Raw genomic sequence first — 17,865 nt, 5'->3', positions numbered from 1 at the left:
TTCTGCTCTAGTGGTGGCGCTGTCGAAGGGCGTACCAGCCAAAATAGCATTGAACAACATCGTCAGGGCCGGGGTCAGTGTTCCACTGAATTTTTTATAGTATAGGGCCGGTAGACCGTCTGGGCCAGGGGCTGATGAATTCCTTAGTGATTTAATTGTGAGATCAATTTCTTCAGGGGAAATTTCCTGATTAAGTGAGTCTATCTGAAGTTGAGATAAGGTTGGGAGGGAGCTAGAAGAGAGGAAACTATCTATACGTTTTTGTAGACTGGTGGGGTCCTCCGGGGTGGGGAGATTGTATAGGGATTGATAATAATTCCTGAAACAATGGACAATTTGTTGGGGATCATATGTCACTTTGTGTTGCTGGTCTTTTAGGGAAAGGATCCTATTTCTCTGTTTGCGGGCCCGTAGGCGAGAGGCCAAGAGGGAGTCCGCCTTGTCACCCTTTGAATAAAATTTGTGTTGTAGCCATCGCATGGTCTTAGCCGCTTTGGCCGACAGAATTTGATATAATTGGCTTTTAAGGGCCAGGAGTTTGCTATAGATCGTGCGTTTGGGGGTACGCTGGTGTCGAGCTGTGAGTTCTTTAATTTGGATCTCGAGATCCGCGACCTCCCGGAGGTCCTTCAGTTTTTGCGCTTTCGTTAGGGATATGAAGTGACCTCGAATGGAAGCTTTATGCGCTTCCCATATTATTGCAGGTGAGATCTCGTCAGTGGTATTTAGAGTAAAGAATTCCTTCAAGACTTCAGTCGTCTGGGTAAGGTATTCTTTTTTCAATAGGAGGGTCGTGTTCAATCTCCATCGAAAAGTTGTAGGGAGTGCAGGGGAGGAGTCGATGGTCAGGGACACTGCTAAGTGATCTGACCATACCACCGGGGAAGTTGAAGTTCTGACCAAGCCCTGTACAGTGGAGGAGTCTACCAGGAATAGATCTATTCTGGAGTGTAATTTGTGGGGGACTGAGTAGTGGGTGTACGTGCGTTCACATGGGTGTAGTACTCTCCAGGCATCGTATAGGCCCGAAGATGTTATGTAGTCCGTCAGTCGTCTGGATTCCCTGATTGTCGATGGGCTGGGATTACTGGATTGGGTGCGGTCCCATATCAGATCTGGTATTGCATTAAAATCTCCACCGACGACCACTCGTCCCTTTGTTATTTTTTCCAGTTGAGGGCGGAAGTCGCTGAGGAAGGAACCCTGCTCCATATTGGGGGAATAAATTGAGGCCACAGTTAAGAAAGAGTTTCCAAGTTGGAGTACTACTATATTGAAGCGGCCCTTGGGGTCTGAAAAGGAGTTCTCGACAGTGCAGTGGAGTGAGGCGTGGAGAAGAATGGCGGTACCTTTACGTTTTTGGGGGGTAGTGGAGTAGAAGGCCTGGGGGTAAGCTCTCGAGGTAAGGGAGGGGTGTATCGATTTGAAATGTGTTTCTTGTAGAAGAATTATGTCCGCCCTTTGTTTTTTAAAATATTGGATGGCCATAGTACGCTTTTGGGGGGAGTTGAGTCCGTTGACATTCAGTGACACAAATTTAAGAGTCATGGGGGGTTCCAGAGCCGGTTTCGGCTTAGGGAGGGTCTAACCCTCGCGGGGGTAGCGCAGAGCTGTGTAGGGGGGATATGGGCGGGACGGAAAAAGCTGGGAGATCAAAACAAGGGAAATTGGGGCCTCGCGGCCAACCAAGTATCCGGGTATGGTCGTAGTCTAAGAGACACGACGTTCAACACCTTTGATGGACTCCGTCCGTTTGGGAGGGAGGTCCGGTGTTGTGGGGGCGAGACCTGGGGGCGACCAGAGGAACGTCTGGTGTCAATTGAGCATAGCAACACAAAAAGGGTTGATATGAACTTGAGCATGGGGAGGGGGGTAATCTGCACGGCAGGGAGGGGGGAACACCCCAATATCTTTTAGGTAGGGTCTTGATTGAACCGCAGGAGTCGGTGGGTAAACCCAGCGACTGCTTGGTTTTGGTATTAGGAAAGATGATACCCTGGCGTATACAGATGAGATATCACAGCCTAAGAATTGAACAAGGGTGAACTTAAACATGGAACCGTTAATGGAGATAAACAATTCTTAAGCTTACAAGCGAACGCGTCATTGTGTCGTCGCCGGGCGCCCGGACGAGGCCACCCCGGGGCACCCCCGCCGCTCCATCCGCGACGCCGACAACTCAGGGCGTCGGGAAGACGGTCCGCGGGGGACCCAGCGGGGGGCCCCGCCCCGGCACCCGGCGAGACCAACAGACAAACATTAACATTTATACAGACAATGATTCCAAAACATTACTCTTATGGAAAGAAAAACCTTCTGTTCATCCTTGAACTAGAAATCCTGGGCATTCAGCGGGCGGTCGACCACTCAGCTTGCGGGGGGATTCTCGACTTCGGGTTGTCCGTTGAGTCTGAGGAAGATTCAGGGGGAGAGGTCGAGAAAAGTCCCAGTCGTCTTAGTACGGACAGTCCATCATCGGGGTTCTTGACTGAGTGGGTTCGGCCGTTGTACGTGAACTGTAGGGCAAACGGGAATCCCCACCTGTAGAGGATCTGGCGGTTACGTAGGGCTTTAGTGACGGGTAACATTTCTCTCCGTTTTTTGAGGGTGGAGGGGGCAAGGTCTTGGAAAACTAGGAGATTTAATCCTTTGTATGGGATAGCCGGGGTGCCTCGGCAAGCGTTGAGCACTTTCGTTTTGATGTGGAAAAAGTGCATGCGGAGGATAATATCTCTAGGTGGTTGATCTGGAGGTGGTTTTGCGCGAAGGGCTCTGTGCGCTCGATCCAACAAAAATTGGTCGTCCGAGAGATCCGGGAGTAGCTGTTGGAAGAGGCCCATGAGAAATTCCGGCAGTGTAGGGGTGTCCACAGACTCGGGTACATTGCGTATTCGCAGATTATTTCTGCGCGAGCGATTTTCCAAGTCCTCTACTTGTTCGCGTATGAGGTCGACTTCCGATCGTAGTTCCGAGACCTCCTGGGTGACCACATCTTGGTAATTGCAGATGTCGTCGGTCTTGCGCTCTAACGCGTCGGTGCGGGACCCCAGGGAGGACATTTCTGTCTTAAGTTCTTGGATAGCCGCGCGCAGTTCAACTCTGAACGTGGTCGCTATGCGTTGCACTAAAGAGTCATATGGATCCGCATCGACCGTAAGGGCTGAGTCAGATCTAGCCGGAGAGGAACACGTATCTTGTGTGTTTCCGGGTGAGACCGGGTGTTGATTCGTATTTTTGCCTCGTTTAGGGCCGAAGAATGCCGCTGAGTCACCCGGGGGTGCTTTACGGTTCCTGTTAGACATGATCCTTTTGATCTAGGATGACTCTGCGCAGGTGTATAGGAAAAAATCAAAAACTGTGAAGAGGATGGGGTGTTGTCCCGTGCCGTGCAGCAGAAGGGAGGTGAATTACATATACATCCCGGAGGCCTTTTTCAGAGTATAGGAGACCACACAGGTGAGAGTGCAAGCTACAGGGATCTGTTCAGACAGGTGTCCAGGCCACGGCTGCAGGGTTGCTTCTAATATAGGTGACCCCGGAATCGGAGATTATGATATTGAGTGAAAACTCCGAGTTTTTACAACCAGGGGTGCCAGAGGATCCAAGATGGCCACTGAGGAGCATGCAGGCCTGAAGAGTCGCTGATTAGATGCTGCCCCAGTGCTTTTTGGACTGTGTGGCCCCGTCTGGTGGGTGACTGGGGGGTTGGGATTGGGTGTGGAGGCGGAGGGTACGCTGGGCGCCGCTGTGGGACCCGTTTCAGACTCTCCTTGGGCCTGGAGCTCGTCGGCGGGGAGATGTGAAAATTGAGGCCCTGGTCTCACAGCCGTGTAGGCCCCGATTCCGTCTGAAGTGTGCGGACCTTCTTGGTGTGCACCGCGTACAGGGGGATGTCTGTAGCGGTGTGTGGGGCCGGGTGAGAGGGTTAGAGGCTACAGGGGTGCTGGCAAGCAGTGAGGGGACTTACTTGCGTGAGGTCTGCCGGGCGTCCGTCCGGTCCCTTTCCGGCCTTCTATCTCCGGATCCCCGGGTAGATGGTTCTTTAGAGGTGCTTGGCCGGCCTTGGGTGGGTCCTCCTCAGCTGCTGGCAGCGGGTTTATCCGGATTCGGGCCCCGGAATGAGTCCGAGTTGCGGTCCGCGGGTTCCTGGAGCCTTCCTCGGAGAGGCCCAAAAATCGAGGTCCCGGCTTCGTTTGGTCTGAAGGCCGCAATCCGCAGGAGCAGTGAAAACTGCTCCCCGACTCCGCGGTTCCTTCAGGGTCTCAGCAGGGGGGCCTGGGGAAATAGTGAGGATCGTTGTGTGCCCAGGGGGGCTTGCAAGAGGGGTCTAATTGCTTTTAGACTCTGGTAGTCAGAGGAGCTCAGTAACTCTGCTTCTGACTCCATTCACAGCCAGGCCACGCCCCGATCTTCGGTCTGTTATCAGATGTAGTGTTGAGCAGAGGCATGTACACATCATAACATCACTTAATACACCTCCGTGTAAAAAGACTATAAGCGATAGAACCCCAGAATAAAAGTAAAAATAAATAAATAAATAAAAAGAATGGGGGAAAGGAGAAAAAAAAACCCTGCTAGTCTCCATACTATGGGTTTATGAGGAGGCCGGGACCATGCAGCACCCCCAACAATCAATTTACTATTACTATAGGAGGGTCACCAACCGCCGATCTGGTCTCATACCATAGCGTTTCTTTCAATGAATTCTTTATTCTAATTTGAAAATCAGTGGGGAGGGTGGCGATGTAGCTTTCCCAGGATTCAAAGAACTGCCCCACCAGTTTATCTTTCTGTATAGTAGTTTCTATCCAATGCATTTGAAATAGGTGGTGTAATTTCCCTTTGAATAGAAGTAAGGTAGGAGGATCTTTAAGGATCCAGGCCTGTAAAATCGCCTTTCGTGCAGCCGCACTTATTGCCAAAAGTAACCTTTTGCATCCCTTTGTGACTCTCTGCCCCGGTGGAAGAATTCCGAAAATTGCCCATTCCGCCGTGAAGGGGATAAAATTAATCAGCTCATCCATGGCATACCGCCGTACTTGCAGCCAGAAACGTCGGATAATCGGGCATAGCCAGAAACAGTGCATGAGATCGGATTCGGGCGTATGGCATTTCAGACACCTATCCGAATCCGTCATGCCTGCCAAATATTGCTTATGTGGGGAGAAATAGGTCCTATGGATAATATTATAGAACATTTCTTGATACTGTGCCGAAGGCAATAGCTTACAGGATTGAAGCAGGCTGTTTAAAAGTATTTCACAGGTAAGCCTAGGGAAATCAGATGTCCATTTCTGCATCCCATATTGTGATGCAGAATGGTCGAGTAAAGTGGTGAGTTTTCTATAATGTATGGACATAGCTCGTTTCGTGGCAGGCGGGGTCAATAGCATAGTATCTAAATCGTTAGTAAAATCCGCCTCCGAAAGAGCTGTGATCACTGAGCTGGCATAATGTTGCATCTGAAAGAACGCTAACGGGAAGTCAGAGATAAATGGGTAAATCTCCCGCGCCTCTGCAAATGTCAATGGCTTCCCTCTACCCTCATTAATTATGTGACGTATGTTTTTCAGGCCCCCTCTACTGAACAGCGTGAACGGAAAGACCGCCTCCCCATGTTGGAACTCCGGATTGCCCAGGAACGTCTGAAACAAGGACTTGTGCCCCCCTAAATTTCTAACGCGTCTGAGAATATGCCACAGGCGATATGTCGACCAAAGAAGAGGGTTATCTTTCAATTCCTGGTCGAATTCCGCTTCCACCCCGTGAAGGAAAGATATTAGGTTTCTGGACCCTACAAATTGTGCCTCCAGCTGTGTATTAGCATAAGTGTTACTATCATGTAACCAGTCTCTTAAAAATCTCAATAAAGAAGCATGGTTGTATTTTTGGACGTCTGGGAAATTAATTCCCCCATTAATTTTAGGCTGTTGTAATTTATGCATAGCAATACGCGGTCTTTTACCCTTCCATATGAATTGTCTAAACAATTTAGTTATGTATGCTACGTCAAATCTACTAAGCAGTACAGGGAGGGATTGCAGGATATACAACAGTTTGGGGAATGTGCACATTTTAATCAAGTTAGCCCGTCCTAGGTATGAGAGCGTCAAGCTCTTCCAAGCCTCCAACTCCTTCGCTATGTTGTCAATCGCCGCCTTAACATTCAGCCTGTATAATTCTGATGGGTATTTAGGGAGTTTGATGCCCAAGTACGTGATATATGTGGGAGCCCACTTGATAGGCAGCTGGCGGCCCCACCCTGGACTTCTTATTCCGGTTTTTAAACATAAACCTACTGACTTGGCAAGGTTAACCTGAAAGCCCGATATTTTACCAAAGTCGTCTAACAATCTCAAAGTATCCCGTAATGACTCTCTAGGGTTCCCTATATATAATAGAACATCATCCGCGAAGGCAGATAATTTTATCTCCATGTTTCCAATAGGAATACCCTTATAAACGGTGGAGTCTTGTAGAACTCGGAAGAGGGGATCTATAGACAAATTAAAGAGAAGAGGGGATAATGGGCAGCCCTGCCTAGTGCCCCTTTGCATGGTAATTTGAGTACCGCGTTTGCCATTAACCAATAACGAGGTTTTCGGGGCAGTATATAGATATTTAATGAGGTTCACGAACCTGTCGCTGAAGCCCCTACACTCCAACACATCAAATAAATGATGCCACGCCACAGTGTCGAAAGCTTTGTGTGTATCTAGGCTTAAGAGGATATGTTCTGAATGGGGTGAATTCCTCGACGCAATTGTGGCCGCTATGGCTGTTCGGATGGCTTTAACTGATTGGCGATCCCGAACAAAGCCATATTGGTGGTCCGTCAGTGAGTCAGGGAGAATCAATTGTAACCTATTGGCCATTATTTTCGTAAAAATCTTAAAATCAGAGTTTAAAAGAGTAATGGGCCTATATGAGTTGGCTGACATTAAATCCCTATCCGGTTTGGGGATTAGTGTCGTGAATGCTTGAGAAAAGGAAGAGTAGTTTGGGTGCTCCCTGTAGATTTTATTAAATAGTTCCAACAACGTCGGTGTCAGTTCCCGTTGTAACAATTTATAGTATGTCCCTGTGAACCCATCTGGTCCAGGCGATTTGTGTGGCTGTAGAGAAGCAATAACCTCCCGTATTTCCTCTTCCCTTATGTCCCCGTCAAGCGCCTCTTGCTGATCAGTACTGAGGTGAGGTAAATTCGCCATAGTCAGGAATTCCCTTTGTAACTCTTCGTGTGGGGGTATGGGGCTATAAAGGGCAGTGTAATAATCACTCAAATGTGTTAAAATGTCATCTGTCGTTGTGTAAGTTTTGTTCAGGGAATCATCTCTCAACGCTGCTATGAAGGAGCGCTGTCTTCTCGGCTTAGACATAGTGGCCAGTAGTTTACCAGTTTTGTTGCCCCACTTATAGTAATGAAATTTGGTGTAGTCTAAGCGTTGTTGAGCTTGAGCCGTCAGAAAGGCATCAAGTAATTTTTTATCTCTGACATATCCCTCCAGATGTTCCTCCGAGGGGATGGCTTTATACATGTTGAAGCTTTGGGACAAAGCGTTGTGTAAAATATGATATTGTCTTGAGCTGTCCTTCCTCAACTTTGCTACGTAACCTATTATATGACCTCGCAACACCGCCTTTGACGCTTCCCAAAAAAGGACCGTGTCATCCCAATGTGCTATATTGTCATCTACAAAATTATGCCAGGAATGTAATAGGAATTTCTTGAAATCTTCTGAATTTGATAGGTGATCCGGAAAACGCCAAAGGCGGTCCACGCCCCCCCGGGAGTCCACATATAGCTCTAATCGTACAATAGCATGGTCCGAGATAACAATATCGTCCAATGCAGTACTTTTCACCTGATCCAATAGATGATTGGCCAGCAATATATAATCTATCCAGGACATAGTGCCGTGTACCCTAGAAAGGTGACTATAAGACCTGTCCGTTTGATTTAGTAAGCGCCATGGGTCACTCAATTCTAAGAGTTCCTTCATCTCCTGTATAAATTGCCAACATGGGGAGGTCGGTCTAGCAACATGAGCCGATTTGTCCAGTATGTGGTCATCCACCGCGTTGAAGTCTCCTCCAACTATTAAAGAGTAATTGGTTCTGCTGGCTAGAATCTGCGTAATGTGACGTAAAAATTCCCCGGTTGCCACATTGGGTGCATATAAATTCACTAAGGTAAATTTTCTACCCTCAATCTCCACATCAAGAATTAAATAGCGGCCCTCAGGGTCCACCAGTGTATGGAGAATCTCGTATCTCAAGTGTTTATGAAACAAGATTGCCACTCCTCTGGACTTTGAGGAGTAAGAGGCCTGTATGCATTCCGCCAACCAGGGGGTTCGTAAAGTAGATTCATCGCCCAGCCTCCAATGAGTTTCTTGGAGGAAGGTAATAGAGGGTTTTTTCCGACGAAGGTGAATGAGTACTTTTTTTCTCTTGATCGGGGTATTTAGTCCACCCACGTTCCAAGACAGTATAGAACGGTGGCTGGTCTCCCGGCCCGCAGCTGTGCGGCTAATATCATCCGCCATCATCGGCGATGAAGAGATGACTGAGGTTCCCCGGAGCGCCCCAAACATTCCCAATTGGGAGCAACTGTTCCCCCTCAGAGAGTATAACAGCAGGGGTCCGAGAGACTTTGGCGCTCAGGTCCCAGCCCCCTTCCCCCGTCACACAACCCCTGGAGACTGCTGGGGGTACAGAGCAGGTTATCACATACAGTAATTTCAGGTGAAGTAATGCATTTCCATGTTTTAGAACTATAACTAAACGTGGGTCATCTAATTGACCCATGCCAACAAACTGAGGATTCCCCACCGTAATGGAGGGAATGCTCCGTTCATGAACAAAAAACAACACAAACAACAAACATTGTAGTGCAGTTATAGAAAACCCACAAAACATCCTAAATGAAAAACAAAGAGAAGATTGAGAAAAAACAAAAAGCCAAAAAAAAACAAAAAACAAAACCTTCAGAGTCTAGGTAAATATTAAAATCTTGGGTAAGACCTAATAAAAGGGGGAAGTGCGTCCGGCCCTCCGACCCCCAGAGCCCCCTCCTTCATTGGCATGGCGGCAAATAAATAAACGATAATTGTAAGGGTGTGGTTGCCAAGTGGGCTCAGGTCAAGCACCCCTTCCCCCTGAGAAGATAGTATGACTAGGGGCTATATGAGTGTGACCCACCTAGTCCCGTGAACTGGCATTAGAGCGAGCAGGCGAGGGCGGGCCATGTCTAAGGAAGTGGGACTTCGCCTGTTGGGGGTCAGTAAATAACTGAGTGCGGCCATTTTCAGTTACTTTCAATTTGGCTTGATAGAGTAAAGCGAATCTTATCTTTTTGTCTACTAAAAACCTACAGACCTCCGAGAATGCCTTACGTTTCTGTGAGACCAAGGCTGAGAAGTCTTGGAACACCAGGATTTTATGACCCCCCACTCGCAGCTCTGGGGCAGCGCGGTAAGCCTGCAGTACTTTTTCTTTGTCTCTGTAATCCAAGAATTTAGCAATAGTAGGTCTAGATTGGTTACCTCTATCCCTGCGAATTGCACCCAGCCTATGCGCCCTTTCCACTGGCAGTGGCAAGTCAGAATCTAGCAGACCTAGAGCAGACGGGACAAGGTTCCCAACGTAATCCTGCAATTGTGTGTCAGTTACCTCTTCGGGAATGCCGATAAAACGTAAATTACATCTCCTATTCCTGTTTTCCAGGTCATCAAGTTTCTCGACCATGGTGTGTATAGTTTGAGATTTAATCGCTAGTTCTTGTTGCAACGCGTGAACCGAGTCTTCAGCATCGCTGGTTCGTTGTTCTAAAGTGTCTATTCTAGCCGTGTTTGACTCTATCTTAGCTAGAGATGTGTCTAGTCGCGCATGCAGATCCTCGAATTTTTTATCAATGAGGGGCATTAGCATGTTAATAACTTCTTTGGCATTATCCGCTGGTGACGGAATTGCCATATGGATAGAATGGGTGTCCTCAATTCCTCCCGATAATGGAGAAGGAGGAGAGGGTGGGTGAGAAGCATTTGTTTTCTGGTTGGTTTGGCGTTTATAGCCTGATTTAGCCGCGGAACTAGGCATGTCTGCGGAGGGATTTTGGCTCTTAGCCAAATACTTGTCCATACCACGGCAGACCAGCGGTAGAAGCAGAGCAGGGGGGACCAATAATAACCACAGTAGTAAAATAACCCCTATAAAGTATACATAAGTCTTACTGAGATGTGTTCGTTAGACTCTGAAAGTGAAACGTTAACTACATATTATCACAAAATGAGTAGCTTGTACATAAAAGGGCACCTGGCAAGTATATAGAGCCGGAGGTCAAAAGACCAGCGGTCACACCAACGCCGGTAGTCGTGTACGGGCAAATGAACGGTAGATAAGAGACGTAGCAACTGCCACTCACATAACAGACATCATATCTTAGTCGTCTAGTTCAGAAGCATATGCAAGGGTCATAGCAATTTCGTGATAAATAAAGGGAGGGGAAAAAAAAAAAAAAAAAGAAATTAGGAATAAAAGCAAAAATTTAAACCCGTAGCAGAACCAAGCGTAGTGGAACCTGTGCGGATCATACAACAAGTAAGTATGTTAAATCGATGGCAGCAGCCTGCAAGTTAGATTTTAAGAGATATTTTCAATCCCGCCACCAGGTGTCACTACAGGCACATATACAACGTTTCTAACTCTGTGGAAAGTCTGAAAACCTGTACTGTGTGTGGAGGTAAGAAATGTGAAACAGGGGGAAAAGGGGGATCGTAGAAGTTCTCTATCAAAGAACCTCCCCAGTGTATAGGATCGTCCACTTTCTCTGATAGGTGTGGGAGCCAATTAGAACCAGTCCATAAACTGTCCGTAAATCAAATTAGAGCAGTCCACCTTGTGCCCTGTGATTATTATACGGAGTGACAAACAGCTGATCACAGCCTACGTCCTGTTGTCCCGGAGAAATGTGTAGAGTAGAGGGGAGGGAGATATCAGAAGGGATCATGGAGTGGGGAGGGAAAATATGGGAAGGGGGGGATGTGGGAAACACATAAGGGGGGGCGGATTCAAGTATAGGAAGGGTGTAGGTAGTTATAAGGAATGTTAATAAGTAGAGAAAAGGGGTGTACACACAGAATTAGTACCTGGGTAGGTAGAAGAAACAAAAGGCGCGGATCTTGGAGGGGCACTGCGGGGAGCCGTGTGTGTGTGGTCCTGTGGTCTCCGCTTTTAAACTCCTGTCTAGGCTCCGATCACCGCGCTGCGGGTGACGTGCGGGAAACTCCGCTGTCCACTGCCGCAGTTGTTCTGCCTTGAAGTGCCCTCCGGTCCAGCCAGCGTGTCGCGGGCTCAGCAGGGACAAGGCTGCCAGCGGTTCCTCTTCATCCGTGTTCGCAAGCGGCTCTGGCGTCCCGCTGGGAGGTTAGCACCTGCAGCTGTTTTCAGTGGCCGGGCACCCGTCCGAGACGCGGCACATGCATACAGCGTCCTCCGATCAGGCGTCTTTCCTTCCCTCTCAGCCCCGCTCCACGGGCTCACCGCTCACAGCGCCGCCGTCCTCTAGGTCTGTAGGGGTTGTAGTTCAAGTGGGCTCAAGCATCACCAGGGATATGAACCATCAGGGCACGTTCACATAGGCAGCCTCATTTTCGCGCCCACGCCATGTTGGCAAGCCTGCCGGCCGTCTCTTCCGATGGCCTGACTCCGGGGTATTTGGCAAGTCTCCCCAATAATTGTGCAGTCCTGAGATCCCTCAGGTGTCAGCAACGAAAATATAGGTGTTTGAAGTCCCAATTTTTGTTAATATTAGGGGATCGTTGTGGATTCCAATTCAGCTCAGGGAGCCACATTAAAAGGCAGCCATACTCGCTGGCTCCGCCCCCGGAAGTTCGCATAATTAGAATTTTAATAAACCTCCCCTAAGGTGATGAAAGGGGGTTTGAAATAATGACATCATTATCGATGCGTGGCTTGCATTGCATGAACGATAACGCCCAAACGGACAATTGGATCAAAATTTGGATTACACCTCCAGTGCGTAGAATTTAATAAACTACAAAAATGGTCCTCTCACTTTTTACCGTATATGTCTCACTCACTCACTGACTGACTGACTCACCTCTATTTCTCTTACTTTCCGATATGTTAGGAAGCTAAAATTTATAGGTATTCTTCATGTGGAAAATAGTAAAACTACGTAATTAGAATTTAATAAACCTCCCCTAAGGGGATGAACAGGGGTTTGACATAATGACGTCATTATCGATGCATGGCTTGTGTTGCGTGAACGATAATGCCCAAACAGACAATCGGATCAAAATTTGGATTGCACCTTCAGTGGGTAGAATTTAATAAACTACCCGTATCTGCTACTGGTGCTCCTCGGGTAATGCTAAGAACCATGGCCCTCATTCCGAGTTGATCGCTCGGTATTTTTCATCGCATCGCAGTGAAATTCCGCTTAGTACGCATGCGCAATATTCGCACTGCGACTGCGCCAAGTAATTTTACAATGGAGATAGTATTTTTAATCACGGCTTTTTCATCGCTCCGGCGATCGTAGTGTGATTGACAGGAAATGGGTGTTACTGGGCGGAAACAGGCCGTTTTATGGGCGTGCGGGAAAAAACGCTACCGTTTCCGGAAAAAACGCAGGAGTGGCCGGGGAAACGGGGGAGTGTCTGGGCGAACGCTGGGTGTGTTTGTGACGTCAAAACAGGAACGACAAGCACTGAACTGATCGCACAGGCAGAGTAAGTCTGAAGCTACTCTGAAACTGCTAAGTAGTTAGTAATCGCAATATTGCGAATACATCGGTCGCAATTTTAAGAAGCTAAGATTCACTCCCAGTAGGCGGCGGCTTAGCGTGTGTAACTCTGCTAAAATCGCCTTGCGAGCGATCAACTCGGAATGAGGGCCCATGGATTAATATTTACTTACATTTAGACGTCTTAAATTTACATCTCTAGAGATTTACCACATGTTTAACATTCATTTATATTTGCTGGCATGAAAATCAGAAACTCCCGTGCAAAGAACGGGTAGAACAGCGTGTTCTAATATATAACAATAAACAAATATGAGCTGTGCTTGTGTACATGTACATAGACAGTACATACACCAGAGGTTCTCAAATGCAGTCCTCAAGGCAATACAGCATTCCAGGTTTTAAGTATATCCATGCTTGGCCACAGGTGACTTAATTAGTACATCAGTTTATTTGATTTACCCATTTGTGCTGAGCCTTGGATATACTTAAAACCTAAATTGTTGGGGTGCCTTGAGGAACACGTTTGAGAACCTCTGACACCTGGGGCATCTTAAGAGAGGAGGGGACCCAAGTGTAGACTCCGGGTGGGCCCCCTCCTCTCCACAGCGCCGTAGGCTCCGGCATTGAGCAGGAGTCTACTGCGCATGCGCAGGTCTCTGGAAACATGGCGCCCACCATGTTCTGGAGACAAAATTCATACTGCGCATGTGCGGCGGACATATTGGAAGGGATTTTCTTCCGCGACAGCTGCGGCTGCAGCGTCTGACATTGGACTCCGGAGAAGTAAGTATTAAAATATGGGTGCAATGTGTGCGGTGTGGCCCCCCTGGACTCAGGGGCCCGCACCCATGATAGAAACGCCTATGTCTGATATCTATAATTAGTGAATCTTTCTAGACTAACTGCTGATTCTTCCTCACCTGATTCTGTGGCAAGCACTTCTATAATAATTTGTCAGTGAACCCCTGTTTTTAGGGCCGGTGCTAGGGTGTTCGGCGCCCTCCTGAAATCTATAAAATTGCGCCCTCCCACACTTTATAAAGGGACAGCGTGCGCTAGAAAAAGGGGTGTGGTCTCACAAGGAATGGGCAAGGCCACACAAAGTACCCCCATTTCAATTAACGCCACTCAGTAGCACAATCGTATTCACATTACACAGCAAGTAGTAGTGCCGCTTATACACATAATACCCATAGATAGTAGTAGCACCCTGTATACGTAATGGCCATAATAGCAGCGCCCCTTATACGTAATGCCCATAGTAGTAGCGCCACTTATACGTAACACCGATAGTATTAGCGCCCCTTATATGTAAAGCCCATTGTAGTAGTGCCTCTTATGCGTAATGTCCATAGTAGTAGCGCAGTTTAAACATAATGCCCACAGTAGTAGCACCGCTTATACGTAATGCACATAGTAGCAGAGCCACTATTACGTAATGCCCATAGTAGTGCTGCTTTTACATAATGCCCATAGTAGCAGTGCTGCTTTTACGTAATGTCCATAGCAGTAGTGCCGCTTTTACGTAATGTCCATAGTAGTAGTGCCGCTTATATGTAATGCCCATAGCAGTAGTGCCGCTTATACGTAATGTGCATAGTAGCAGTGACGCTTTTACGTAATGCCCATAGCAGTAGTGCCGCTTATACGTAATGCGCATAGTAGCAGTGGCGCTTTTACGTAATGTGCATAGTAGTAGTGCCGCTCATATGTAATGCCCATAGTGGTAGTGACGCTTATATGTAATGCCCATAGTGGTACTGACGCTTATATGTAATGCCCATAGTGGTAGTGACGCTTATATGTAATGTCCATAGTGGAAGTGACCCTTTTATGTAATGCCCATAGAAATGGCACTTATACAAACAACCCCCCCCCCCCACACACACACACACACACACACACTTCCCTCCACTTACCTAACAGTCTGGCTGGCCATAGCAGCAGCAGCAGCCTGGTTCCGTGTATCTCGCCCCCTATTCCCGTGTAGCCACGCCCCCTTTTCGGCCCAGACCAACCCGACCAACCCCGCTGTCACAGGTGAGGGGGAGAGGAGGGTCCAAGCTGCTGGCGCTGCTGCCTGTCATTTAGTGGCAAAGCAGCCGGCAGCAGCAGCAGGGGGGGACAGGCCAGCGCAGCAGCAGGGATGCAGAGCAGAGACAGCGCCTCTCCTGGCCTGGCGCCTACCTGCTCTGCATCCCTTTGCTGAGCGGGTAGCGCCGGGCCTGCCTGTTTTACTACTGGGTCATTCCGTGTCAGATCAACACACTTTTTGTTAAAATTTTATATCACTAGCTCAGATTTTGATAAAATGTGGTATATGGAGAGTGTATCTGTAGTAGAGATGAGCGGGTTCGGTTCCTCGAGATCCGAACCCCCCCGAACTTCACCCATTTTACACGGTTCCGAGGCAGCCTCGGATCTTCCCGCCTTGCTCGGTTTACATGAACACGCCCGAACGTCATCATCCCGCTGTCGTATTCTCGTCGCCGCCGTTTTCACTCGTACATTGGAGATGATAGCGAGAGGACGTGGCTGCGTTTTCTCAGTTTCTGTGTTCAGTGTGCTGCAAATATCTGTGCTCAGTGTGCTGCAAATATCTGTGCTCAGTGTGCTGCAAATATCTACGTTGTCTGCCTGAAAACGCTCCATATCTGTGCTGCATTGTAGTATATAGTAGGGGGACAGTGCAGAATTTTGCTGACCACCAGTATATATATAGCAGTACAGTACAGTAGTCCATTGCTCTACCTCTGTGTCGTCAAGTATACTATCCATCCATATCTGTGCTGCATTGTAGTTGTGCGCAGTATATAGTAGGAGGACACTGCAGAATTTTGCTGACCACCAGTATATATATAGCAGTACGGTACAGTAGTCCATTGCTTTACCTCTGTGTCATCAAGTATACTATCCATATCTGTGCTGCATTGTAGTTGTGTGCAGTATATAGTAGGAGGAAAGTGCAGAATTTTGCTGACCACCAGTATATATATAGCAGTACGGTACAGTAGTCCATTGCTCTACCTCTGTGTCGTCAAGTATACTATCCATCCATATCTGTGCTGCATTGTAGTTGTGCGCAGTATATAGTAGGAGGACACTGCAGAATTTTGCTGACCACCAGTATATATATAGCAGTACGGTACAGTAGTCCATTGCTCTACCTCTGTGTCGTCAAGTATACTATCCATATCTGTGCTGCATTGTAGTTGTGCGCAGTATATAGTAGGATGACAGTGCAGAATTTTGCTGACCACCAGTATATATATATAGCAGTACGGTACAGAAGTCCATTGCTCTACCTCTGTGTCGTCAAGTATACTATCCATATCTGTGCTGCATTGTAGTTGTGCGCAGTATATAGTAGGAGGACAGTGCAGAATTTTGCTGACCACCAGTATATATATAGCAGTATGGTACAGTAGTCCATTGCTCTACCTCTGTGTCGTCAAGTATACTATCCATCCATATCTGTGCTGTATTGTAGTTGTGCGCAGTATATAGTAGGAGGACAGTGCAGAATTTTGCTGACCACCAGTATATATATAGCAGTACGGTACAGTAGTCCATTGCTCTACCTCTGTGTCATCAAGTATACTATCCATATCTGTGCTGCATTGTAGTTGTGTGCAGTATATAGTAGGAGGAAAGTGCAGAATTTTGCTTACCACCAGTATACATATAGCAGTACGGTACAGCAGTCCATTGCTCTACCTCTGTGTCGTCAAGTATACTATCCATCCATATCTGTGCTGCATTGTAGTTGTGCACAGTATATAGTAGGAGGACAGTGCAGAATTTTGCTGACCACCAGTATATATATATAGCAGTACGGTACAGTAGTCCATTGCTCTACCTCTGTGTCGTCAAGTATACTATCCATATCTGTGCTGCATTGTAGTTGTGCGCAGTATATAGTAGGAGGACAGCAGGGACGTGCAGTCAGGGGAGGCAGGGGAGGCAGTGCCTCCCCTGTCATTAATGATTAAGATAATACAAAGAAGATGCATATGACACATATTCTGTGTCATATGTATCTTCTTAATATTATTCTTTGCATTGCTCCCCTCTGTATGTGTTTGGGAGGCACCGATCGTGGTGCCTCCCGTTGTCACTGGGGAAAGTATGGGGAGCGGGGGGCGGGCACGGGCGGGGACTAGCCATGGGCTGTAAAAGCCCATTGAAAATATATGGGAAAGCGGCACCATTAGTGGTGCCGCTTTCCTACAGGGACGTGCTTTCAACCTATGAAAGCACGTCCCTGTCAGTGAGGCCACAGTGATTGGCCAGCGGATCCGTCACTGGATCCGCTGTCAATCACTGTGTCGGTGACGCTGGTGGAGGAGGTGCGGGCGGCTGGATGCGGCGATGGTGCGGGTGGCGGGATGCGGTGGTGGTGCGGGCGGCGGCGGTGCGGGTGGCGGGTTGCGGCGGCTGTGCGGCGGCGGAAATGTATCTTTATCCTGCAGAGTTTGGCAGCAGAGCGGTTCCAGTTTAAAAAATGGCGCCTCAGCGTCATTTTTGAAATTCAAGATGGCCGCCGCGAGCCAATCACGGCTCGCTGCGTCATCGCCCCGCCCCCTCCGGCTGACTTATATAAGTCAGCGCGAGGCGGAGGAGAGTCAGTCCGACGGCGGAGGAGGAGCAGTGAAGAGCTCCTGAAGAGAGAAGACGCCGGAGGTCCTGGCTGGGCGGCGGCTATGCAAAAGAGCTTAGCAGCCGCCGCCCACCAGGTGAAGACGCTGGAAGCCCTGGGGGGGTGGCGCCCCCCCAGGTGAAGACGCCGGAAGCCCTGGGAAGGCGGCGGCCACGCAAAAGGGCTTAAAGGCCGCCGCCCCCAGGTGAAGACCCAGTTTAATAAAGCTTATTTTCAAGACGTGTGGTGTTTTATATTAATATTTTCTTTACAGGTGGACTACAGGTGCCAGCGGGCCCTTTATGTCCGGGCATGCTGGCACTTGTGGTTCTCCAAGTGCCAGCATGCTGGGGCAGGCTTGCTGGGACCTGTAGGCTACCTGTAAAGAACAATATTACTATTCTTTGCAGGTGGACTACAGGTGCCAGCAGGCCCTTTATGTCCGGGCATG

At 48.2% G+C, this 17,865-nt stretch overlaps 1 long non-coding RNA gene across 1 annotated transcript in view; it reads left to right on the top strand.

Annotated features, from left to right (window-relative positions):
* The window catches only part of LOC134911332 (uncharacterized), a 57,692-nt gene extending 51,807 nt beyond the window's left edge, over nt 1-5,885 (top strand). Inside the window, exon 2 of the long non-coding RNA XR_010176488.1 lies at nt 5,574-5,885. This is a non-coding gene — a long non-coding RNA (uncharacterized LOC134911332). The remainder of the gene's footprint in view (nt 1-5,573) is intronic.
* Nucleotides 5,886-17,865: the final 11,980 nt, after the last annotated feature.

Source organism: Pseudophryne corroboree, chromosome 4 (genome assembly GCF_028390025.1).
Source record: "Pseudophryne corroboree isolate aPseCor3 chromosome 4, aPseCor3.hap2, whole genome shotgun sequence".
Lineage (NCBI taxonomy): Eukaryota > Metazoa > Chordata > Amphibia > Anura > Myobatrachidae > Pseudophryne > Pseudophryne corroboree.
This window is presented reverse-complemented; position numbering and strand designations above follow the sequence as displayed.